Source organism: Balaenoptera borealis (assembly GCF_965194805.1).
Source record: "Balaenoptera borealis genome assembly, chromosome: 21".
Lineage (NCBI taxonomy): Eukaryota > Metazoa > Chordata > Mammalia > Artiodactyla > Balaenopteridae > Balaenoptera > Balaenoptera borealis.
The window spans coordinates 8,487,850-8,514,568 of NC_138880.1; the positions used below are offsets into that span (position 1 = coordinate 8,487,850).

The 26,719-nt window shown below is 39.5% G+C and overlaps 1 pseudogene across 1 annotated transcript in view; it reads right to left on the reverse strand.

Annotated features, from left to right (window-relative positions):
- Nucleotides 1–26,719, reverse strand: part of LOC309619496 (exocyst complex component 3 pseudogene) — a 51,829-nt pseudogene that overhangs the window by 3,683 nt on the left and 21,427 nt on the right. The window lies entirely within an intron of this gene.

Consider the following 26,719-nt stretch of genomic DNA (forward strand, 5'->3'; position numbering starts at 1 on the left):
CAGCAACATCACCCAAGAAACATCAAACACTGCAGTACTAAACTGAAATTTTCCTTGGTCCTGGATGAGGAACATCAAGAAAGATTAAGAAAAGAAGCAACTAGTTTAGTAAGGGACATTTCCATCTTCCTTTAAACCATTGATTTCCCCTGAATGAAAATGCTTTAGAAGAAACGTGAGAAAAATGTCCAGTTCATGCAGAGCTATTGAGTCCTAGAAAATAAAACCCTGGCTGGTGATGAATTATTATTCTAGGCAAGAAATTCTCTAAGATCAGGGATTGAGAAGAAGTACAATCCAGCAACAAACATTTAGACCTGGGAATCAGGAGACCTGGATTCTAATCTTAACTCTCTCACTAAAAAGTTATATACCTGGGAAAGTTACTGTATCTTTCTGGACCTCAGGTGACTCATCTGTAAAATGGGGTTAATAGTGTCAGCTTTGCTTGCCTCACAGGGTTATTGTGAGGCTCAAGCGAGATGATAGTTGTGAGAATACTTGGGGTAGCTTGAAACACCACAGATACTGTGTGCCTTTCTTCTAGGAAGCAGACAGGAGCTTGAGCTTGCTTTATGTAGACCAACTTCAACCCTGGCTTTGGGAGACCTGCTGCCTCTCACTCCACCTTCTCCTCAGCAAGTCACTGGATTTAGAGTCTGCAGACATGGGTATGAATCATAGCCCTGCTCTTAATGTGCGTGAGATCGCAGGTAAATATTACTCTGTTCGAACCTAAGCTTTTGCATCAGAAGCATGGGGATTCTTGTCCCTATTCAATGTAGTCATGTGAAATCATGTATTGAGAAAGCCCTTTTTGAAATGACAAAGCACTACACAAATTGAAGGTCATGTTATTAAGATCACTGAATACCCATTGTCCCTCTCTTTGGATACCCAAAAAACCAAGACAAGCTATCAGATGTAGACCTCTCACCCAACCTGACCCAAGGTCAGTTCTGTACTCTGCCATGGTGCGTTCTGTACTCTGCCTTGACTTAGTGTGACAGTGGACCTGGGCTGGGAGCTGAAGGACACATCTCAGGTTTGTCCTCTTTTGTGCATCTCACCCACTAGAGTGGTGCATTAGTCAGGATGGGATAGCTGCTGTAACAAACAACAAATCTCAGTTGGCTTAATACAACAAGAGACTCTTTCTCACTCATGCCTCAGCCCAAAGCAGGGTGAAGGGAGAGGGCTGGGGGCTGAGCTCTCCACAGTCATTCAAGGTCAAGGCTCCTCCCATCCTGTGGCTCTGCCATCACCTTGAGCCTCAGAACCTTCCACTTCATTCTATGCATCCAGCCTGTTGACGAGCAAAAGGAGACAGTCTAGAGGACTATGTGGGAGATTTTAGAGGTCAGTCCTGGAAATGGTGTCCATCACCTCTACCTACACCCCACTGGCCAGAAATCAAGCACACGGCCTCACCTAATTTTAAGGCAAAAGGGAAATGTAGCCCAGTGGTACACCTAGTACACAAGGGAGAAATACACATATTGGGGAGCCCTAGCAAGCTCTGCCAAAGTGGAATCGTACAGGTTGATCTAGAGACATTTAAATTAGGATCAGTTTTGCTTGGTCCATAGCCATTGGCAATAGACTATATCTAAAAGATATTAGGCATTACTCAAAGCAAGTGGATGTGAGTACGTGTGCACCTGCACACACATGTACATTCCATACCTAATGGATGGGTGAGGTTCTTAGGATTTATGTGTAAGTCAATTGTTTAAAGTTTAAACACATTTCGTACAAAACCAGAGGAAGCTATAGAGTATACCAGTTAAGGTCTAAGACTTGGAGTCAGATAGTCTGGGTGCAAATCCCAACTCACCATGAGCTAGCTGAATAGCCTTGACAGAGTTACTTAATCTAGTGGCTTTCAAACACTTTTGAACATGCATATGCACACACATCATGTGTGTGTATATATGTATTACATATACATATGTATGTGCATATATACATACATGTATGCATATGCATTTTATGTTGTACACATTTAAGCGGGTGGAATCAACTTGATTAATTTATACCAAGTAATGGGTCATGACCTTCAGTTTGAAAATCCCTGACTTAACCTCTCATTACTTTCAGCTTCCTGAAATGAAAAAGGGGCTTGTTGAAAGCATCAAACAAACTAATGCTCATAAGAGATTTCACACACTGAACATTTGACACATTAGCAATGAGTATTAATATTATTATTATGTCATTTGTAAACTATAGCTTGCCACAGTAAGAGGTAGAGACAAAATTCAAGCAAAGAATTGTTGTCTCCTTTCCATGTTAGCCCAGTAGGATCATTTAATTATTTCTTCTTTCCTCTCTTCATTTGGTCCACTAAGAAATATTTAGTGTGAAATATGTCCCAGGCATTGTGATAGCCCTGGGAATAGAGGATGAATAAATCATGACTGCTGTTCTTACACAGCTGGAATATCTACAACTGTACTGTGCAATAGTGGCTATTCACCATACGTGGCTATTTGCATCTACATTTAAATTAATTAAAATGTAATAAAATTACAAATTCATTTCCTCAGTCGCACTAGTCACATTTCAAGTATTCGACAGCCATAGGTGGCTAGTGGCTACTATATTTATCAGCACGAGTATGGAAACTTTCCATCATCACAGAAAGTCCTAAGCATAAACAAAGAGCCTTGACAGGATGGGCATCTATTCCTCAAATTTAGAAGGTGAAGAGAAAAAGAACTCACATGAAATGGCCTTCATCTTCCAAAAAGTCTTGAGAATTTCTCAGACATTTCAGAATGCCACCCACTGATCCAGCTGAACGCTGCTTTCAGTTTGCCCTGGTCTCACATACCTGGGCAGGTGCCCCTTGCTGCTGCATCTCTTCTGCTCTTTGCTGAGGGAACTACTCCCTGCAATATCCAGGCAGCTATACCTGGATTGGAAAATAGAATCCTATTCAGGAGGAAGCAAAAGGAACACAACTGATTTCCAAATACAGACGTTGGTCCCAGCTGGAGTCATTGCCTTTCTAGCATGCCCAGCTTCTGAATATAATAAATCCCTTTCTCTGGAGCCACTGAAGGGCAGACCTTTCCAGGAGCATCTTGTTTACTGGAGTGAAAGTCTGGGGAATGTCTGCAGGTGAATGTAGCCCCAGGGGCCGACTGAGAATGGGGCTATGGTCCCCTGTGTGCTGACAGTCTGACTGGATCCTGGTTCTTGCTGGAAATGGAGCCTGCCTGCTCAGCTGGTGACCTTGACCTTCTGCCTGATAACTTCCAGCCCTACTTTTGAGGTTAGATTCACTCTGGATATTCACTGGCCAGACTCCACCTTAACTTGAACAATTCTCCCTAGACATGTGGTTCTGACAGATCCCTGAAGCATAAATCTACTGTGCCCTAGAAGCATCTATCCTAACATACTGCCCCCGCCTTAAGAGAGAACCAGCACTTATGAGAACTTCCAGGGAGCAGAAACGAGTCTGATTGGGACTTGACAACTTGATGTGGATGGGATCCACTGTATTCAATGTAATGGAAAGAGCGAGACCTTTGGAAACAGTCCTGGGTTCAAAATCAGAGTCATTTACTAACTGAGAGCTTGAAAAGTTACCCATTCACTCCCACCCCCGGGACCTTTGCTCTGTAAAACAAGGATTGAAGTAGACATGCCCGTTGTCTAGGACTTAATGAAGTGAGTGGTGTAAAGGGACTTACACATGGTAGGTACAGCTTCCTTTTTCCCTTCTCCTCCACCTCCTCTCCTCCAGGCTTACCTATCCTACCCTTGAACCAGCTCTCCCTATGTGCTCTGTGCCCAGGGCCTTGCAGATTTTGCCCCCCAGTCCCTAACCTTCAAAGGATAGAGGGGAACGTCCAGAGGCAGAATGATGCAAGGTCCTGTCCAAGTGAGGGTTGGCATTGCCCTCCCTGGTGCAGTGGGGTGAAGCCTTGACCTGAACTAGGGCTGGCGGCACTGAAGGGTAAGAGCATTCCGCCTCTGAAGGCAAGTTCCCTGGGACCATGGAGCTGATGACCTGGGGACCAGCCGGTTATGAGACATATGTTTATATGGTCGGTTGGTTTATTTGCAACTCTGCAGTGAGCAGCTCTTTCACGTGGGAATGAGGAACATAAATGAGAGATCGTCATGCTGAGTGAAGTAAGTCAGACAGAGAAAGAGAAATATGGTTATCGCTTACATGCGGAATCTAAAAAGAAATGATACAAATGAACTTATTTACAAAACAGAAACAGACTCACAGACTTAGAGAAGGAACTCATGGTTACCTGGGGGAAGGGTTGGGGGGAAGGATAGTTAGGGAGTTTGGGATTGACATGTACACACTGCTATATTTAAAATAGATAACCTACAAGGGCCTAATGTATAGCACAGGGAACTCTGTTCAATATTCTGTAACCACCTAAATGGGAAAAGAATATGAAAAAGAATAAATACATGTATATGTCTAACTGAATCACTTTGCTGTACACGTATAACTAACACAACATTGTTAATCAACTATACTCCAATATAAAATTAAAAGTTATCAATACATTAAAAAGTAAATGAACTTCTACTGGGTGGAAATATGAGAGGGTTGACAGATGCAGTTCTGAGGTCACACTGGTTTCTGTTCAGGTCTTCCAACAACTCAGCTCTTTCCTGCTATATGACCCTCACATACACTCCTGCCAGGAATGCTTCTCTCCCTCCCAGGTGGCTTTTGGCTGAGCCTCTCCTGTTCAATATTCATTTCTCAGGTACCTGTATAGCCATCCTTGACACCATCCCCCTCAAAAGAAACCTTGCCACCTGCCCATTCTCCTCCCTAAGAGCACATGCTCTATTCATAACACTTATGAAAATATGGAATCACTGTATGTGTTCATTTGCATGACTAGTTTTTTATCTCTTGAGCTGGACTAGGATGCCTCTGAGACCATGGATGCATGCTTCAAGCATGGGACCATGCTTGACTTTTTCTCTCCTGCATATTCAGTGTCTAGCCCTGTAGCGTCATCCCTGTTCTCATGGCGTGCTAGTCGATGATAGCAAGAGGGCTGTGGTCCAGGTGTACACTGTTCACTCATATGCTGAACTCTGAGAATAGATACAAAAAACTGAGAAGGGCTGAGCTGCGATTGAAGAGTGAATGGATGTAGGCATTGGTAGGTAAATCTGGAGAAAGACTGCATGGAACGTAAAATTAATGTGTCAGATAATGAACTAGGAGGGGATTGACAATCTCAATTAGAAATTAGGAGGACGAGTGTAATTGCACATCAGTGAGATGGTATTGGGGCCGGCTTGCTAAGGGACCTGTTTGATTTGCCTGCGTTTATTAGTAGAGGAAACACATTCCTCCAGCCATGTTCTCTTAGACTTGTGAATAAGTATGTGTCTGGATCAATAAATACTTGTTGAATAAATGGTAGAGTTAAGATGGCTTTGAATTAAACTAAAAATAACTATAAAAAAAAACAGGATGGGGGTGGAGTCAAGATGGTGTACTAGGAGGACACGGAGTTCGCGTCTCCTCACAACTAGGGCACCTACCAGGTACCAGTGGGGGACCACGAACACCTAAGGGGATGGGAGGAACCCTCAGCAAACATCTTGAAGGATCTTGGTTCCCAAGCCAGAGGTTGGGCTCAATCTCCTGTGGTGGGAGTGCTGAGTCCAAACCGCTGGACTAACAGAGAACCTCAGACCCCAGGGAATATCAATCAGAGTGAGGCCTCCCGCAGGTCCTCATCTCAGCACCAACACCCAGTTCTATCCAACTGCCTGCAAACTCCAGTGCTGGATGTTTCAGGCCAAACAACCATTAAGACAGGAATAGAGCACCGCCCATCAAAAAAAAAAGAAACAACAAAAAAATTTGTTACAGACAAAGGAGCAAGGTTAAAACCTACAAGACCAAATAAATGAAGACGAAATAGGCAACCTACCTGAAAAAGAATTTAGAGTGATGATGGTAAAGATGATTCAAAATCTCAGAAACAGAATGGAGAAAATGCAAGAAACATTTAGCAAGGATCTAGAAGAACTAAAGAGCAAACAAACAGTGATGAACAACACAATTACTGAAATTAAAAATACTCTAGAAGGAACCAATAACAGATTAACTGAGGCAGAAGAACAGATAACTGAGCTGGAAGATAAAATGGTGGTAATAACTGCCAGGGAGCAGAATAAAGAAAAAAGAATGAAAAGAATTGAGGACAGTCTCAGAGACCTCTGGCACAACATTAAACACACCAACATTCAAATTATAGGGGTCCCAGAAGAAGAAGAGAAAAAGAAAGGGTCTGAGAAAATATTTGAAGAGATTATAGTTGAAAACTTCCCTAATATGGGAAAGGAAATTGTCAGTCAAGTCCAGGAAGCACAGAGAGTACCATACAGGATAAACCCAAACAGAAACACACCAAGACACATGTTAATCAAACTATCAAAAATTAAATACAAAGAAAAAATACTGAAAGCAGCAAGGGAAAAGCAACAAATAACATACAACGGAATCCCCATAAGGTTAACAGCAGACCTTTCAGCAGAAACTCTGCAAGCCAGAAGAGAGTGGCAGGACATATTTAAAGTGATGAAAGGGAAAAACCTACAACCAAGATTACTCAACCCAGCAAGGATCTCATTCAGATTCGACAGAGAAATTAAAACATTTACAGACAAGCAAAAGCTAAGAGAATTCAGAACCACCAAACCAGCTTTATAACAAATTCTAAAGGAACTTCTCTAGGCAGGAAACACAAGAGAAGGAAAAGACCTACAATAACAAAACCAGAACAATTAAGAAAATGGTAATAGGAACATACATATCAATAATTACCTTAAATGTAAATGGATTAAATGCTCCAACCAAAAGACATAGACTGGCTGAATGGATAAAATAACAGACCCGTATATGCTGTCTACAAGAGATCCACTTAAGACCTAGGGACATGTACAGATGGAAAGTGAGGGGATGGAAAAAGATATTCCATGCAAATGGAAATCAAAAGAAAGCTGGAGTAGCAATTCTCATATCAGACAAAATAGACTTTAAAATAAAGACTATTACAAGAGACAAAGAAGGACACTACATAATGATCAAGGGATCAATCCAAGAAGATGATATAACAATTGTAAATATTTATGCACCCATCATAGGAGCACCTCAATACATAAGGCAAATGCTAACAGCCATAAAAGGGGAAGTCAACAGTAACACAATCATAGTAGGGGAATTTAACATCCCACTTTCACCAATGGACATATCAACCAAAATGAAAATAAATAAGGAAACACAAGCTTTAAATGATACATTAAACAAGATGGACTTAGTTGATATTTATAGGACATTCCATCCAAAAACAACAGAATACACTTCTTTCTTCTCAAGTGCTCATGGAACATTTTTTTTTTTTTTTCAGGCACAACTTTTTTATTATTTTTTGTTTGTTTTGTTTTGTTTTGAAAACAGTAAAAGAAACTGGGTCTTAGAAGCTGCAGTGATCTAAGCAGCAGCAAGTTTGTGCATTCATCCTTTTGTTGTTTCTTTAAATACATTTAAATTCTCCAGGATAGACCATATCTTGGGTCACTAATCAAGCCTTGGTAAATTTAAGAAAATTGAAATCGTATCAAGTAGCTTTTCTGACAACAATGCTATGAGACTAGATATCAATTACAGGAAAAAAACTGTAAAAAATACAAACACATGGAGGCTAAACAATATGCTACTAAATAACCAAGAGATCACTGAAGAAATCAAAGAGGAAATCAAAAAATACCTAAAACAAATGACAATGAAAACACGACGACCCAAAACCTACGGGATGCAGCAAAAGCAGTTCTAAGAAGGAAGTTTATAGCAATAAAATCCTACCTCAAGAAACAAACATCTCAAATAAACAACCTAACCTTACACCTAAAGCAATTAGAGAAAGAAGAACAAAAAAACCCCCAAAGTTAGCAGAAGGAAAGAAATCATAAAGATCAGATCAGAAATAAATGAAAAAGAAATGAAAGAAACAATAGCAAATATCAATAAAACTAAAAGCTGGTTCTTTGAGAAGATAAACAAAATTGACAAACCATTAGCCCGACTCATCAAGAAAAAAAGGGAGAAGACTCAAATCAACAGAATTAGAAATGAAAAAAGAGAAGTAACAATTGACACTGTAGAAATACAAAGGATGATGAGAGATTACTACAAGCAACTATATGCCAATAAAATGAACAGCCTGGGAGAAATGGAAAAATTCTTAGAAAAGCACAACCTACCAAGATTGAACAAGGAAGAAAAAGAAAATATAAACAGACCAATCACAAGCACTGAAATTGAAATTGTGATTAAAAATCTTCCAACAAACAAAAGCCCAGGATCAGATGGCTTCACAGGTAAATTCTATCAAACATTTAGAGAAGACCGAACACCTATCCATCTCAAACTCTCCCAAAATATAGCAGAGGGAGGAATACTACCAAACTCATTCTACGAGGCCACCATCACCCTGATACCAAAACCAGACAAAGATGTCACAAAAAAGGAAACTACAGGCCAATATCACTGATGAACATAGATGCAAAAATCCTCAACAAAATACTAGCAAACAGAATCCAACAGCACCTTGAAAGGATCATACACCATGATCAAGTGGGGTTTATCCCAGGGATGCAAGGATTCTTCAATATACGCAAATCAATCAATGTGATACACCATATTAACAAACTGAAGGATAAAAACCATATGATAATCTCAATAGATGCAGAAAAAGTTTTTGACAAAATTCAACACCCATTTATGATAAAAACTCTCCAGAAAGTAGGCATAGAGGGAACCTACTTCAACATAATAAAGGCCATATATGACAAACCCACAGCCAACATCATTCTCAATGGTGAAAAACTGAAACCATTTCCTCTAAGATCAGGAACAAGACAAGGGTGCCCACTCTCACCACTATTATTCAACATAGTTTTGGAAGTATTAGCTACAGCAATCAGAGAAGAAAAAGAGATTAAAAGGAATCCAAATTGGAAAAGAAGAAGTAAAACTGTCACTGTTTGCAGATGACATGATACTATACATAGATACTATACATCCTAAGGATGCTACCAGAAAACTACTAGAGACAATCAATGAATTTGGTAGAGTAGCAGAATACAAAATTAATGCACAGAAATCTCTTGCATTCCTATACACTAATGATGAAAAATCTGAAAGAGAAATTAAGGAAACACTCCCATTTACCATTGCAACAAAAAGAATAAAATACCTAGGAATAAACCTATCTAAGGAGACAAAAGACCTGTATGCAGAAAACTCTAAGACACTGATGGAAGAAATTAAAGGTGATACAAACAGATGGAGAGATATACCATGTTCTTGGATTGGAAGAATGAACATTGTGAAAATGACTATACTACCCAAAGCAATCTACAGATTCAATGCAATCCCTATCAAACTACCATTGGCATTTTTTCACAGAACTAGAACAAAACATTTCACAATTTTTATGGAAACACAGAAGGCCCCAAATAGCCAAAGCAATCTTGAGAAAGAAAAGCGGAGCTAGAGGAATCAGGCTCCCTGACTTCAGACTATACTACAAAGCTACAGTAATCAAGACAGTATGGTACTGGCACAAAAACAGAAATCTAGATCAATGGAATAGGATAGAAAGCTCAGAGATAAGCACAGGCACATATGGTCACCTTATTTTTGATAAAGGAGGCATCAATATACAATGGAGAAAAGACAGCCTCTTCAATAAGTGGTGCTGGGAAAACTGGACAGCTACATGTAAAAGAATGAAATGAGAACACTTCCTAGCACCATACACAAAAATAAACTCAAAATGGATTAAAGACCTAAATGTAAGGCCAGACACTATAAAACTCTTAGAGGAAAACATAGGCAGAACATTCTATGACATAAATCACTGCAAGATCCTTTTTGATCCACCTCCTAGAGAAATGGAAATAAAAACAAAAATAAACAAATGGGACCTAATGAAACTGAAAAGCTTTTGCACAGCAAAGGAAACCATAAACAAGACGAAAAGACAACCCTCAGAATGGGAGAAAATATTCGCAAACAAAGCAACTGACAAAGGATTAATCTCCAAAATATACAAGCAGCTTATGCAGCTCAATATCAAAGAAACAAACAACCCAATCCAAAAATGGGTAGAAGACCTAAACAGACATTTCTCCAAAGAAGATATACATTTTGCCAACAAACACATGAAAGGATGCTCAACATCACTAATCATTAGAGAAATGCAAATCAAAACTACAATGAGGTATCATCTCACACCAGTCAGAATGGCCATCCTCAAAAAAATCTACAAACAATAAATGGTGGAGAGGGTGTGGAGAAAAAGGAACCCACTTGAATTGTTGGTGGGAATGTAAACTGGTACAGCCACTATGGAGAACAATATGGAGGTTCCTTAAAAAACTAAAAATAGAACTACCATATTACCCAGCAATCCCACTACTGGGCATATACCCTGAGAAAACCATATTCAAAAAGAGTCATGTACCACAGTGTTAATTGCAGCACTATTTACAATAGCCAGGACATGGAAGCAACCTAAGTATCCATCAACAGATGAATGGATAAAGAAGATGTGGCACATATATACAATGGAATATTACTGAGCCATAAAAAGAAAAGAAATTGAGTTATTTGTAGTGAGGTGGATGGACCTAGGGTTTGTCATACAGAGTGAAGTAAGTCAGAAAGAGAAAAACAAATACCGTATGCTAACACATATATATGGAATCTAAAAAAAAAAAAAGGTTCGATGAACCTAGGGGCAGGACAGGAATAAAGACACAGACGTAGAGAATGGACTTGAGGACATGGGGAGCGGGAAGGGTAAGCTGGGACGAAGTAAGAGAGTAGCATTGAGATATATACACTACCAAATGTAAAATAGATAGCTAGTGGGAAGCAGCTGCATGGCACAGGGAGATCAACTCGGTGCTTTGCAACCACCTAGAGGGGTGGGATAAGGAGGGTGGGAGGGAGACGCAAGAGGGAGGGGATATGGGCATATACATATGCATATAGCTGATTCACTTTGTTATACAGCAGAAAGTAACACAACTCTGTAAAGCAATTATACTCCAATAAAATTAAAAAAAAATAGGATAGTAAGGGCAGAACAGAAATTTCACACACTTTGGTGTAGCTGGGAAAATTAAACCTTGTGCCACCAGCTGGCTTTCTGAGGAAGGTTGGACTAGAGGCTCTCGCAGTCGTTTCCCACCAAGAACCTGTGACTCATCTGACAGCATCTTACATTCATTATAAACACTGCTTCAGCGAGAAAGGGATTCTGAGTTCCAAATGAGGAAATCAGGACACATCCCCTTCCTGTTGAATAGAGGAATTGATGAGCCTTCTTCCAAGAGGAAGGTTACGCTCCATTCGGGCATAACTCCGTCCCAATCACTCCCAGTGTATTCTGAGGGATAAAGACTGATTTCCCTGGAAGCAGAGGAAGGGTGTAGATGGGAGTGATAAGGGTGGCTCCAAAGATAAACTCTGACTTCTTTCTCTCTCAAGAGCAATTTATTTGGTGTTTGTGTGTCTGAAAATGCCTCTACAAGGAGTGTGATGAAAGTGTTGGCATTTCATATTCTTAACTGTCTGCTGTCCATCAAGGTTCCCTCTGGGACCCAGGGAAGCAAAGTTTCCCCTCATCCTTCACGATCCAGTTCAATTCCCTGGCCTTCCTTCCATGAGGGCTTATCTGACAACTCCCAAATGAGATGTCCTCTCTCTCCTTTGACATCTTAGCATTTGTTACACTTCTCGTTGTTTCACTGGATCTTAATCACATAGAACCTTGTGGCAGCTCTTAGCTGGTTGAATTATATTGGCCAGGATGGACCATCCATTAAGGATGTTGCAATAGACAGAAAAGTGGCCCCGGAAGACATCTACATCCTATTCCCTGGAACGTGTGGATGTGTCAATTTACATGGCAAAAAGGACTCTGCAGACGTGTTCAGGATTTTGAGATGGTGAGATTACCCTGGATTATATGCGTGGGCCCAGTGTAATCACAAGGGTCTTTCTAAGAGGTAGGCAAGAGGGTATATTCAGGAGAGAAGATGTGACAAAGGAAGCAGAGGTTGGCGTGATGAGCATTAAAGATGGAGGAAAGGCTGTGAACCAAGGAATACAGGTGGCCTCTAGAGACTGGAAAAGGTAAGAAAACAGATATTCTAGAAACTTCGGAAGGAATGCAGCTCTGCTGGCACCTTAATTTTAGCTCATAAGGCCTATTTTGGACTTGTAACCTCCCGAAGTGTGAGACAAAAATGTGTGTTGTTTTAAGCCCTGACGCTGGTGGCCATCTGCTCCAGCAGCAGTAGGAAACAAATACAGTCTCGCTCAGCAAACACTTGTCTGCCTGGATTAAGGCCTCGTGGGACATTCTGCAGGCTGATAGAATTTTGAACCTATTTGGAAAACAGTGAAATGGCCATGAAATTTTTATGTAATCTATAAAGAAAATGTGGTTGTATATGGCGAGCCCTGGAGGCTGGCTAAGAATGCAGCCCCAGTCTGCTCTGAAACTAACAGTTGTTGGGCCTTAGCTGTGCTCTTAGCCTGAGGGTCACTTTGCTGGGTGGTTTGGAGCCATTAACAAAGAGAGTCGACATAGCCACCAGGAATCTAGGAAGAGGATATAGTTCATAATTTAGCTTAAAGTGGGCAAAGCCTCTGCCACTGACATCATGGGGCTTGTCCCAGGCAAATGGAGCGGCCTTTTCTTTTCTGCTGGACCCTCTCCAGGATTCCGGTGGAGGCAACACGGCGATCCCTGTGGACATCAAAAGGCAAACTATTTACAAAAATGGTGAAGGAATCCAGCTGTCTGGCTCCCAGTTGAGACGGTGGTAGTTAAGCAGATTTCCTCCAAGCCAAGGAAGCACAAGTCTGCCAGGGAAATCAAATTAAAACAGGAAGGTGGAGAAATGATCTTCATTAAAAGCATACCTGCCACACTATTTCTTCAAGCCAATTTGGCACGGAACCTTGCCTCGACTGCTTTTAATAGGTGTGAACTGATGTTTTATTTAACTGTCCACCTTTTCCTGGCTCCTGATGCTGCCTAGAAAAATAAAGGTTTTAAAATTTATTTCTGATTTAGCTGGCCATGAGTCCAGGCTATTCCCAGGGCTACAGCCTCAGGCAAACATTAGAAAGAATACTCAGTTTTTCAGAATTAGGTATTTCATTCAAAAACTACTAAGCTCCTATGAATCACATTTGGAAACATCTGAACTGTCTTTTTTTTTAGAGGCAGTGTTATTTTTGTTTTTGTAGTATTCTTGATTTTTTTCCTCAGTGGTCATTCATCATTTAAATGTTCTTACTTTTTGAAGTAATTTGTGAGATTTATATTTTTCTATAAAATCCTTAGTTTCATCCATTTTTCTTTTTCTTTTAAAAAATTTTATTGAGGTATAATTGACATAACATTATGTTCATTTTAGGTGTATCACATAGTGATTCAATGTTTTTATACATTACGTGATCACCACGACAAGTCTAATTACCATCTGTCACCATACAAAGTTATTATGACTTTACTGACTATATTTCTCTCTGCTGTACATAATATCCTGTGACTTATTTATTTTATAACTGTATTTTTATCCATTCTTCAATTTTACTAGTGTAGTAGCAAATGAAGGGTTTTTTTTTAAAGTCATCCAATTTCCGTTAAATGTCCGGTGTTGTATACTTGTGTTTTCTTTTTTATTTCTTGATAGACAAGTTAGTGGATTCATCTGTTTTGCTGTTAAATTTTACAACACCTTAATTGGTTGACTTTTGGTTTAATCCATGAGAATTTATTTCATATGTTTACTTAGATTTGTTCACTTATACTTCCAACTTTTTGAATTAAATATTAATTATGTATAGCAGTTTTGGTTAGTAAGGATGTTGTTTAAGGCTATGAATGTTCCTCTGAGTACAATTTTGTTCACATTCAGTAAGTTTGATTGTGAAGTTTCCTTTATTGTTATTTAATGTTTAAGATTTTGACGTTCTCTTTGACCTGAGGCTTTTATTAAAGTTTAAAATATTTTTATTTGTGAATTATTTGTACTTCTGTTATTTATTTCTTGTTTTGTTGCATTGTGGTTAAAAAAGGTGTCAAATTATCCTTGGAATTTATTTAAATTTTCTTCACATTTTATATAATCAACTTTTAAAACTAATGTAGCACTTACATGTAAAAAGTAGGTATATTTTTATCATATATGAAGCTTGATATACAGAGTTTTAAATTATATAATATACATCATTTGTTTTTATTCTGGATAATTTCCCTATTGCCTTGTGATCTGTGCTTGCTTGTGTATCTTTTGCTATATGCTTTGTTCCTTGTGGATCAGTTTTTTGAGACTTGTACTCTGTTTCTTCTGATTGTGAATATTTGGTGTGTTTAACTATTGTGCCAAAATTTATAATCATTACTTAATGAAAGTGAGAAAGTAAATAATAGATTAGTTTTTTTCTACTAAAGAGGCAGAAATTAGGTCATTTATACTTTGCTGTCTGGGTTTTGTTCTATCCTTGTATGGCTCTCTTAGTGAAATTATTATTACTACATTAAATTATTAAATTATATTTCAGTTATTTTCTATATTACCTACCTTGACCTTGAAGAATTAGATATCTACAATCTTTTCCTTCAATATAACTTTTTGCTAATTATATTGAAGGAAAAGATCGTAGATATCTAATTACTTGGGTCCAACTCTGTGTTTACATACATTAAATGTCTGACATTTGCTTTTTCCAAATATTCTTTATTCATGGCCTTTTTATTTTGAGTAGTTACTTAGTTGGTTAGACTCCAACCTCAAGTAGGTTTTTCAGGGGGCACAATGCTTCAATCTTTGAGTCTGTCTTTTTATTATCAATACACATGAATAGAAATTTGGCTGGATATAAAAATTCTTGGTTCACATTCCCCCACCCCTTTAAAATTCTATAAATATTGTGCCATTTCTTTCTGGAATATTTTGTTTTTGAGGTTTTGCTTTGAGGCCAGTCTCATTGTTTTTCTTTGTAAGTTAATTTTTGCCTGGCAACCTGTACCATTTTTTTCTTTACTTTTGAAATTCAGAAGATTCTTTAGGATATATCTTTAAGTTTATTGGTAATTTTGATGAAATAAGGTAATTTTTTTTTCATTCTGTAGATTGACATCTTCATTAACTCTAGATACATTTTCTTCTATTATGTCTTTGAATACTATTTCTGTCTCATGTGTTCTGTTTTCTTCTTCAAGCCCACTTATCACCTATACACTTGTTTTCTGCCTATTCTACACAAACATAACTGTTTTCAGTGTTTTGTGATTTGTCTCTATAGTTTAGCTGCTTTCTTTTTGCAAGCACTAGTCCATAGCCCTGATTCTATTGTTGTATTATTAACTCTGATCTTTGCTGGATCTTATGACATTTAAATGCAATGGCATTATCATATCAAATTGTTTTATTATTTCTAGCAATGCTCTTTAAAAAACTCAGTCAACTAATTATCCCTCTCTTTCAATTTGTTTCATAGTCTATTTTCTTTAATTGCCCTGAAAGTGTGAGGGAGTTCACATTTTCTTGTATTTCATTATTAAATCTTATTCTAGAGGATGAATGCTATCTAAAATGTATGATGTATACTCACTTTCATTTTGGGGTGTACATTTATCATTGCAGGATTTTTGCACAGGTTTGCATTTGCTTGTGTTGTTTTCCTATTCATCATTTTTTAATGAGAGAAACTCTTTCTGGGCTTGCCATTTGCCCAACTGAAGTGAGTTCTTCTTGTTTCTATTTTCAGTTTACTTGTATACCATTTTAATCTCCCCTTTAAATTTGAGCTGGAGGCCTGGATGATGGATGATGGGTTCAGTTGTTCAGTAGTCAAAGGTCAAGGAGGTGCAGCCATGGGCAGCTAAAAGAACTTGGTATAAATTCAGTCTCTCTGCAGTAGTGGAAACAACTCTACCAGGGATGTTTCTCCTTCAAACCATGTTCTCCATATTAGGAAGAGTTTGTCTTTGCTGCAGAGTCAGCCTGTGTCACCATTAGGAAGTCATGCTAGAGAGAAAAAAATGTGGCACGACTATGCAAACTTCTATCCCAACTGTTGGGCTTACAGGGTACATCTGACTTCAGCCAGGAAAGAAAATCAGAGTAGGTTGTTTGCTATTTTGCTTATGGCTGATTCATATACTCAATCTTCATTTTCATAAATTGAGGATCACAGTCTTAAAAAAATTATTATACAGAATTTCTTAATCTTCCCATGACACTGCATAGATCTCTTAGGAAGTGGAGATGGGTTGTCAGCCTTTGATGACTCATTTCAATTTGGACCAGATTGTATCTGACATATATTTCTCAGGGCTTAATGATATAAAGTAAGGATCATTCCCTCTGTTCAGAAATAATAAAGTAGTTTTCTCTATTTTGCTTCTTTTTGGTTCTTTTCAGTAGTATATAAGATGATGGGAGTTTTGTAAACCTTCACTTACATTACCATCCTTCCCCAAAATTCTCCATGGAATTCTGTTTGTTACTTTGCTAAGCAGCTATTAACACAGTAATCTCTAGTGCCTTCTCTCTTTCCTTAACTAATCTTATGTCTTTTCCTTTTCCTAGAAACCACCTCCATTATGTCTGAGTTTTACATATCAAGCAAAAACCTAAAAGAGTCTCTCCCACTATGTGCAATCTTTCTTGAACATCACACCCTGTGGTAATGTTTCCCTCTTCAACATTTTGCATTATTACTGTAAAACATTTGGTACCTGGAACATACAAAGATATACTATTTTTCTGTGTGCCCTATACTCTATCTTCTATATTTTAGTTCCCCAATGCAATGCATTACACATAATAGGTTGCCATACATTTTTGATGGTTTGTAACAAATAGCTTTTAAGCATGAAGAAGAAAAACTGTCTTTTTAGATCCCTCCCCAAAAATGACCCCTACCCAACCCCTTCCTAGTCTGACCACCTGGATTAGTTTAGAGTTCACAAAATAGTTTTCATTACTCTAAAGTTTATTTGGTTTTTAAAATCTCTCTGAAATCTCAATTTAAAGGGTCATGAGTAGGTCAACTGTTTAAATATCTCTACCAGCAATGTAAACAGTGAATCAAATTACCTATTCACACAGGAGGCTTTAATTCCTCCTACCCCTTCATCACTCCTTCCCTTTTTATTGTTCTCGCTCATTTTATCCCTGTGGCAAGAAAAGTTAAATGAGACTGAAAAAAAAATGCAGCTGATTAGGGCAGATGAACAGAGCTCAGGGAGCCATCTTCCTAAGCCCAATCAAGTCTTTAAAACAGATCAATTTTGTTTTCCACAGACAGCCTGGCACCTGAGATATGGGTGATTTTAAAAACTCATTTGTGCTTTCTGGCTGAGCTTTAGCTTTCTAATGCCAAATAGAGTAACAGGGAAGAAGGAGGAAGAAGCAAGTTGTTAGAGGATTAATATTTTCCTGATTTCCTATACCTCCTTCAAAGATCTCTCAGTAAGTCATTTCCAGGAGGTCTTGGACATGGCAGCCTTGTAAGGGAGGTGATGATTTAGAGCAGAATTAGTCAGAGAGGGAATGAAGCTGGTAAATCTAATTCTATATTTTATCTGCAACACACACACGTGCACACTCACACAACAGTGTTATCCAGCTTCTCATTGACCGTGCACTGACCCAATAGGTCAGGATCAGTCCATGAGATTGCTGTTGCCTTTGGGGTCCCCTTGGTGGCGTCCAGGCACTTGCCATTCCTCCTGCACAGAAACTCTTTAGAAATTTGTATTCTGCCCCTTTTATCTCTATCCCTACCAAAGTCCTGCATTAGGGCCCACCACTCTTCCAAAAGCAGTGTGCCCGCTGTTTTGCACACTGCCTTTTTTCAGATGAGGGAGGGGGAAAGAGAATGAGACCACAATCTGGTGGTGGTCGCAGGTGCAGGTAATGGCAGGGCAGTCAGCAGATTCTCAAAGCCTTGTTGACAAACTGTGTGTGTAAAAACCCCAGGCTCAGTGTCAACCCTTCAAAACTTCCATATTGCCTAGATGTCAGGCACTATGCTGGATGCTTCAGGCGCTCACATTGGCTGGAGAGAGTATATACACAAACACCTAGAGTATGCGGACAGCAGGTACAGAATAAGGGCTCATCAAATGTATGCATACATGGCCATGAGTGAAATTATGTTCAGGGTGAGGAAACATGCAAAACAAATAGAAAGACAAACCGTCAATGATAAAGTAAGATGCCCCATCCAACTGGAGAATGTTGTTGTCCTTCTTGACCAAGGGCTAAGTTCCTGACTTAGCATCCTGGCAGCCCCACAAATGGAAGAGGTCATGATTAGGGGACTCTGGCGAGATGACAAGTGGGATCTTCCAGGCCACGGATTTCATGAGACTATAGGAGAGGGGAAGCTGATTATGGCTATTTCAGTGTCAGCATTGTACTCTCCGAGGGAAAACTTGAGTCAAATATCCCAACAGGTCATAGGTCAGCAATTCCAGTGGGGCTGTTGATGATGTGTCAGAAGTAAGGAAGACATCAGATTTCAGCAATTTGGAGCAATAAAGTGTGGCCTCTGCTAATTCCAAAAAGGCAGGTAGATCAGATCAGGGCACAGTCACACCCAGGATATCTTGAACCACAGTGTCTGGGCTACTTTATGTGCCCAAATGTCCTAGAACACTAGAACTCTTCCAAGGCTTGGTAGGTGGGTTAGAGGTGCTGACGTATAGTGTTCCATCTTCATGGCTTGATGTTACTCTTATCATCAGTTCTACTCTCTGTTGCCCACCCCATCATTAATACTCACGATCGATCTCTTGCTTTCCCTCTTTTTCCTTTTGCTCCTGCTCTGTATATCTGCTTAGAGCAATAATTCTCAAGTATGGTTCCCAGACCAGCAGCATCAGCACCACCTGGGAACTTACTGAAATGCAAATTACCTGGTCCCACTTCAGACCTCCTGAACAAGAAACTCCGGGAATGGGTCTCAGCAATCTGTGTTTCAACACGTCCTCCAGGTGACTCTGATGTCTGCTAAAGTTTGACAGTCACCGCTTGGGCATTGGTGTTCTTCTAGGCAGTAGCAGATGGTAGCACTCAGGAAAGGAGATGACAATGAATATTCATCCATAGTCTTTCTGATGCTCCCTGTGGGAAAGGCTGCTATTTGCCTTACAAATACTTGTCCTTATTTTCCCTCTCAAAGGAAATTTGATTTTTAGCTAGGCACATTGTCCCTTGACTAAAGAATACATTTCCTGACCTCCCTTGCAGCTAAGCATGGCCATCTATCTCAGTTTTGACCAATGGACTGCAAGTGGAGAGGTCATGTGGAAGAGGGAATGTTTTCCCAATTATCTTTGTCTATCCTGCTACTTGGATATGAATGTGATGTCTGGAATGATGGCAACTCTCTTGGGCCAAGTGAACAAAGTCTATATCCTGGGTTTTGGTGGAAAGAGCTTGATTTAATCCAGACAACTTTGGAACTACTGTTTGAGTCTTGGACTTATCTACCTACCTTCCACTTCTCTTATGTGAGAGAAATAAACCTTATTTAAATTACTCTTTTCTGGGTCCCTGTTACTGATAGACAAACCCAATCCTAAATAATGTCATCCTTACCGAATCTGCAAAACCAGACCCTTTCTTGTACTTTCACTTCCCTGATCCTTAAGAAGAGGAGGTGATTTCATATTACACTGCTAGTCGTCTCATAGGAATTCAGAGCATTTGACAGAAAATTACCTAATTTATCCACATAGTTTAGGTTTATTGACTGTTAAATGAAGCAGTGTATAAAAGGTAAAAATAATTTTCTCATAGGTTACTTTTCATTTTGCAATGCAGTACAGGCTGCTTTGGCACCTAAGGGAATATTTAGCCTCCCATAAAAGGATGAGGACTATTCTATCTGTTTTGCAGATGAACTGAGTCTAAGGAAGGGAAGTCATTTTTTTCAGATCATGTAATTGTACTGTGAACTCCTTGAGGGTAAGGATTACGTCTTATGACCTGCATGCCTATAAAAAATGCTTGGGACATAGTAAGTCTTCAATAAATTCTGCTGAGTGAGTTAATTAAATGAGAAAGAACTAGGACCAAATTCAGCTGCCCTCAGTGGGTCTATTCTATGGAGATAAATCTAGTGAAGATGAATTCTGGGTCTTCGGTGCTCTGAACTGTGTTTTAGCCTGAACTTAGTTTTAATTTGGAAGAACTGGGGAAGAGGAGAAAGTAATAATAGGAAATGTTGAATTTCCAAGAGGGAGGACATAGTAATTTTCTCATTATGACAGCTGAAGATCTCTTTACAGTCTTCGTTTTGCCTGTAGTAAATAAGCTCTAATAACTGAGATGATTCAAGAAAATTCGGTCTACATTTTATCTGGTCAGCCAGACTCTACTCTTTGACTGTTTATTGTGGATTGTGTCAAGAAGAGGAAGCGTTTTGATGTTATTAGTCTCATCATTAACCCCCAGTCTGCCCCACTGTGGACTCCGTCACTAGCCTGTTCCTCTCAGCATCCCTCTCTAGGGTGCATTTCCCTTCATTTCTAGACTCTGTCATTGACATGACACCTCGCCAAGCCCATAAGCCCAAGCCTTTAGTTCTAACTAATGATCTACTTGAGAAGTCTCTGGCTTTAAATGCTAGCTTTGTTACCTTCTAGCTGTGTGTGTTGGGTGAGGTATTTAACCTCTCAGGATCTTATTCTCCCCATCTTTAATAGGCGAATGATGATACCACATTCACACAGTTGGAGTAAATTTAAAATAAAGAATATTTTGAATTACCCATTGGGGAATTTTTCAGCTTCCTTAATGCAAGCAAACCCAGAGACTCCATGTTTGACAAAATTTGTGACTCTGGAGATTTACCTTCTCCTTGTGGATTTCACACTAATTTCTACACCCAGCACCAATGCTCACTGTGAATTAATATTTAAGCCTAAACTCATAGGCTGAGTTATTTTTAACAAGACAAAAAATAAAAATAAAAAAGAGAGAAAGAGAAAGAAAAAAAAATGAGAAGTGGGGAAAATAAGCATAGAGAGTAAGATGCAATGAGCTTGTATGGTCTAGCTCATGCATCTTCAACATATGCCCATACTTGTTCTGTGTCCACTAGTTGCCAGATGCCGTATGCCCTGTGGCTGTTGAACCACATGGATGTGTGTATCTTTGGTCTTATGGAACTTACAATCTGACTGTCTCCTTACCTAATTTCCAGCTTGTCCTTTGTGGAAGGGATCATCTTTCTCCAATCGTCTAGAAATACAGTAAAAGTGGAGACTTGAGAGGGTGAGAGTCAGGAAAAGGTAACTTTCCTTTCTGGGTAGTTCAAGACTAGTTCCAGTTTCCTTTCTAAAATTCACTTCTTTTACACATACTTGACCTTCAGGAAGTCTACCCACTTCAGGAAGAGACCTCACCCTCAACCAAAGGGTTATGGGCTACTTCCTATATTTTACAGTTGTCATGTCAGAGCACAGCCAAAAGTAGAAACACAGGTCACTCTTATTAAATCCTGTCCTGAGTTTACCACATAACCTGTATCATGGATTTCAGTTCCGTTGCTCATAAGAGCATGGAGTCCAAAGAACTTTTCTTTGGAGTCCTGGATTTTACCCTCTGACGTTATATATCATTATTTCTATACTTGAACTGTCTGTTTTAGCCTAACTGGTCTACTTATTGTCCCTAAATCAAACTGTGATTTTATTTATTTTCCTCCTGAAAATTTATTACATTATTTATTCATTTATTTAAGTCTTTCTTCTCCTTCAAGGTTAGCTCAATTTTTTCTCCCTCCAGGAAGACTTCCTGAATTATCTCAGCCCATTAAGGCCTCCTCCTGTTCAGTATTTATTATCACATCACCTGGTCAGTATTTATTTATGCTGTGGCATGCTGCTGCTTATCTGTTATGGCTAAGCCTTATTTTTCTGATTTGACCATATCTCTCTGAAGGCAGATGGAGATTACAGGGTCATAAGTGTAAGGTGTGCCCAGGAAAATCCATAGATGTTGAAAACAAGTTCTTGATGAAATCTCATGCTCTGTTAAATGTGTACAGTATGGAATTTTGTTTTTAAGGTTTTAAAATTATTTTCTAGACAACTCAAAATATGGCAATAGTAGGGTCAGTGGACATTTTTTTTCTACTGTTAAAAAGTAGTAGTTGTAAATCAACTATACTCCAATATAAAATTAAAAAATAAAATCTTTAGCTCATTAAAAAAAGCAGTAGCAAGGTTCTATTTCTAGGAATGGTGAGTAGCTTCTATTGGGCCTACTATTCCACAGGTAACAACTATTAATTCTGGACAGAATACAAAAAACAACTACCCAAAGACATTTATGAATGACTCAAACCAGAAACTAGAATGGAGGTCTACACTTGGCAGAAGGGAATAGCATTGGGTGAATTTTCTGATTTTTAAGGCTCTTTGGCTAGGAGTAGGCCTTAGTTTGACCCCATGTAGGGTAGCTAAAATTCTGATAGACCCTTGCAGTTTTGCAGACTGAAGAACCATAAAAGTGACCACAGAAGCCAGAAAGTGAGGGGGCATATTTTTGAACAGAGATATACAGAGAGCAAGAATCACAACTTCTGTACATAAACATCGCAAATATCTGGTTTGTATCTGCACTACACATGTGCAGGACAGACTCCAAGTGTCCAGGTAAGTCTAAAAGAACTAAATGCAGATATTATTATCTCAGAGTTTGGAGACCAAGTCCTGAAAATTAACTGATTAAATTAACACACATGCAAAAAAAAAAGAAAAAAAATTCAAGACTCTTTGGAGGAATAGGAGGAATAGAAAAGCACCTACAATCTCTACAATTATTATTTACAATGTCCAGGATGCAATCCAAAATTACTAAACATGTAACATGAGCCATACTTAAAAGAAAAGGCAATCAATAGAGGCCATGTAATGACTAATCTTAAATGAGGAGGCTGAGAAGACTCTAAGGGGCCGGATGGGGTCCAGTGGTTGGGATGACCATGGCAGGTTATATCAGAGCTGGAGATAGAAACCAAGCGGTGAGCAGGGTCATGGGAGGAAGGAAGCAGAAACCAAACACCTCACAAAGATACTGCACTGTAATGCAGGGAGGAAAACCCTTAAGCTTTCTTATCATCGTTGGGTATTAGGTCCAAAGCTCTACGTCTTTGAATATGTATATTATGAATTCTATCTGCCATTTCTGTAATGATAGATGTCAGCTTCTGTGGATGTTGGCAGGCGGGTATAAGGAGAGAAGATCTTTCATCGGGAGGGCACACCCCTGGGAGGCGTATACTCACTTCCCTACACACAACACACTTTTCCCATCAACACACTTTCTTCCCTTCCCCACCTTGTCTACCACTCCCTTCTCTGGCCCAGCGGCTCGTTTCCACCACCCTGAATGAACGCTTCTTTCAGCAACGGGATTTTTCCACCTGGTTGACTTGATGAAAGCTTTATGAATTGACATTATGTGAAGAAAGAACAAAGTGAGGTCAGTGCATGTGTGTGAGAATGTTTGTAGGGGCAGAGGTTGCAGCAGCTAAAAAGAGCTGCTGAAAACTTTATTACAAACTAAGAGACGTCAGAAGCAATAAATCACTCATGTGTCTGCCACGAGGCAACAGAAAACAGGGCTGGCTTTCAGGAAGAACTGGACACATACATGTCTCCTCTGCTAAAAGTCAGGCGTCCTGTTGCCCCTGGAAGTAGACCTGGGTATGGTTATGGACCTTTTCCTTTTTCTATTTCTCTCTCTTTTTCTTATCCCAAAGAATAAATCAAATCAGTCGAAAAGTATAGAATAAAAGAAAAAGCCGTTAGCCGCCTGGGAGGTGGCGCTTTTAGTTTTCCCCTGCCTGCTGGGGGAAAGTTAAGAAATTAGGCATTTGAAGCCAGGTTCATGGATTAGATGTGTATTTTTCAATTTGTTTGCCTATTTCTTGTTCTGAGGTCTCCTTAATTTTTTTCTTAATGGGGAATATAAAAATGCTTTGCCCTTACATCATTGCAGGTCCTTTCCAAAGAACACCAGGCTTTCTCGTGACCTTCACCTAGACTTTGAAATTGTCGATAGCAGTGAGAGTACCACAGGTGTTTTTTTCCTACTCACCCTCTCACCCATTGACAGGTTCCATCTGTTTGCTTCAGTGTTCTGGAGAGATCAACCCCAAGAAAGACTTTTCTAGCTCACCACAAAGGACCATCGGTTATGTTCAATGTTCCTCTCTGTACCTCATTCTCCAAGAAGCTTTGAAGTCTCCCTGGCATTTCCTGACACCCACACTCTCATCCCACAGGGCTCTGGACATTAACCCACCTGTTTAATTAAAAAAAGAGGCCATTAAACTGAGGTGCCTTCATGGCTTAGTAGCCCAGTAAGCTAACCAAAACTTAGCCTGAAATGCCTCAAGGTTAAGAAATCACAGCCTAAGGACAACCAATCACAAAAGCCAACAAGAGCCTTTTCCAAATAAGGCAAGTGCTTCAGCTATAGCCAATCTAATAATTTCCTTACTCTGCTTCTGCATCTTTCTTATAAAATCTTTCCCCCGGCGTCTCCTGTCCCTGGGGCACTCCTAACCACTTCCCGTTTGGTGCTGCCTGATTCAAATTGACTTTTGCTCAAATAAACTCAACATTTTAAATACACCTCAGTTTCTCTTTTAACACACCACAGGCTTTCACCCTCCTCCATCCCTTCAGATCCTTTCCTAGTGCTGTTTGCCATCAACAAACCTGGATTTGTTCAGATTTTTCTCTGATTTCTTCATTCTCCTGTTCTCCCTGAGATCTGGGTGCCTACAGGGCACTGACCTCCGCTGTGCTCTCAAACGGTGGCTGTTTTTTTTTTGCCCAGCAGAGCCTTGGAGTGGAGTACTGCCCACCTTCCCCACCTTTGCAGCTTCCAGGCTTTTACCTGCTCTTTCACCTGCTTTTACCTCCATTCAGTTACAAACTGTGCTCCTGATCCCATTTGCATTCACTGAAGGTTTAGCACCGTTTCCTCCCTGCCCCTCCCCTACTATGGCGGGTCCTACCCCTTCCCCCCACCCACTATTCTTGTTTTCATTCTTGATAACTTCAACATTAAGAGCAGAAAATCATCTAATACCTGGCCTCTCAGTTCCTTAACCTCCTTCTCAGCAAGAATGCATCTTCTACTTCATTTTCGCCACACATTCCCTTGGTCATAGCTCAGTCCTTGTCATTCTCAATAATAGTACTAATCTCCCCACCTCCAATCTTGATTTCTAGCAACCCACCCTTTGATCACCACTTCCTGACATTTCTTCCAAGCAACTTAACTCCAACAAATCTTTGGGTTAACAAGGATCACCAATTTATGGACCCTAGTACTTTTTTCGCTGTTCTTACAGATCTCCACCTGCAGTAACATCATCTTATTCTTCACCCAGCAGCTTAGATCCCCTGGCCCATCACTCAGTTCCTTTCTTGCATATGCCCTCATCGCCCTTGCCTTCTCTCCCTTCATGATATTAACTTGGCAAAACCCTAACTCTGAGTCAATCCCACTCTTTACCAATGCTAAGCACTTCTGATTTTGTAGGTGCTGGGTTTGTTTTTTGTTTGTTTGTTTGTTTGCTTTTTGACATGAAATAGGCCTCATATTTTTTGATTAAGAGTCTGTAAAGGAAGGGGAAATACGTTTGGGAAGAAGTAAGTGGCCTTTTCAATTGGCCTCTCCCAGGTATCTTTAAGGCAATGGGAACCTCAGGGAAAAACCCTTCTTTGGATTAAAGGACCACGGGAGCCTTTCAGTGAAAAAGAGCTGTAAGTGTTATTGAGAGAGGAAATTATGCTTGAACAAAATGCTGGGCTGACTCAATGACTGTTAGGGACAATTTTATTCTTTATATCATCCTCCAAAAGAGAAATACATGCTCATTGAAGAAAACTTAGAAAATAAAGAGAACAGAAGAGATGCCAAAAATCATTCACAATTCCATCACCCAGAGATATCCATCGTGTCTCTACAACATGTATTTATATATGACCGTAACACATAAATATAATATTTACACCTGTGCTACACTTGGAATTGTTTTTGTGGCAGCCTCATAAAAGACTGACCAGTTAGTTTCACCATCTTTTTGATGCCTTCTGGAGACAAGAAGTCAAATCACTCTTTGGTGGCCCAGGGTGAATGATTCTTCACTGGATGATTTAAAAGGCTGCCATAGGGTTTGGTTCAGAAGTTTGAAATTTGAAAATATTATCTGTAGCTATCGTGACCAGAACTTTGTTGACCCAGCAAACTCCGTGGGAGAGAACTTCAAGGAGAAAAGCCTCCAGAATCAAGAATAAAACTGAAGTTTTTGGAGAATGTGGTTCCTTTTTCTTTTGAAAGGAAATTATTACTATTATTATTATCATTATTATTATTACCACCCCAACTCACATGGTTATTGTTATTACAATTGCAATTCTACACTACTTTAAAGTTAGGGAAAGTGTGAGTTAAAGAGGGCCTTGGTTACAAGGTCTCATTAAGTGCCAAGTGCAAAGCTAGATTTTAAAACTGTTCTTTTGTCTACAAGAGCTAGTGCTTCCTCTGTACCTTATTTCATTGGGTTAGC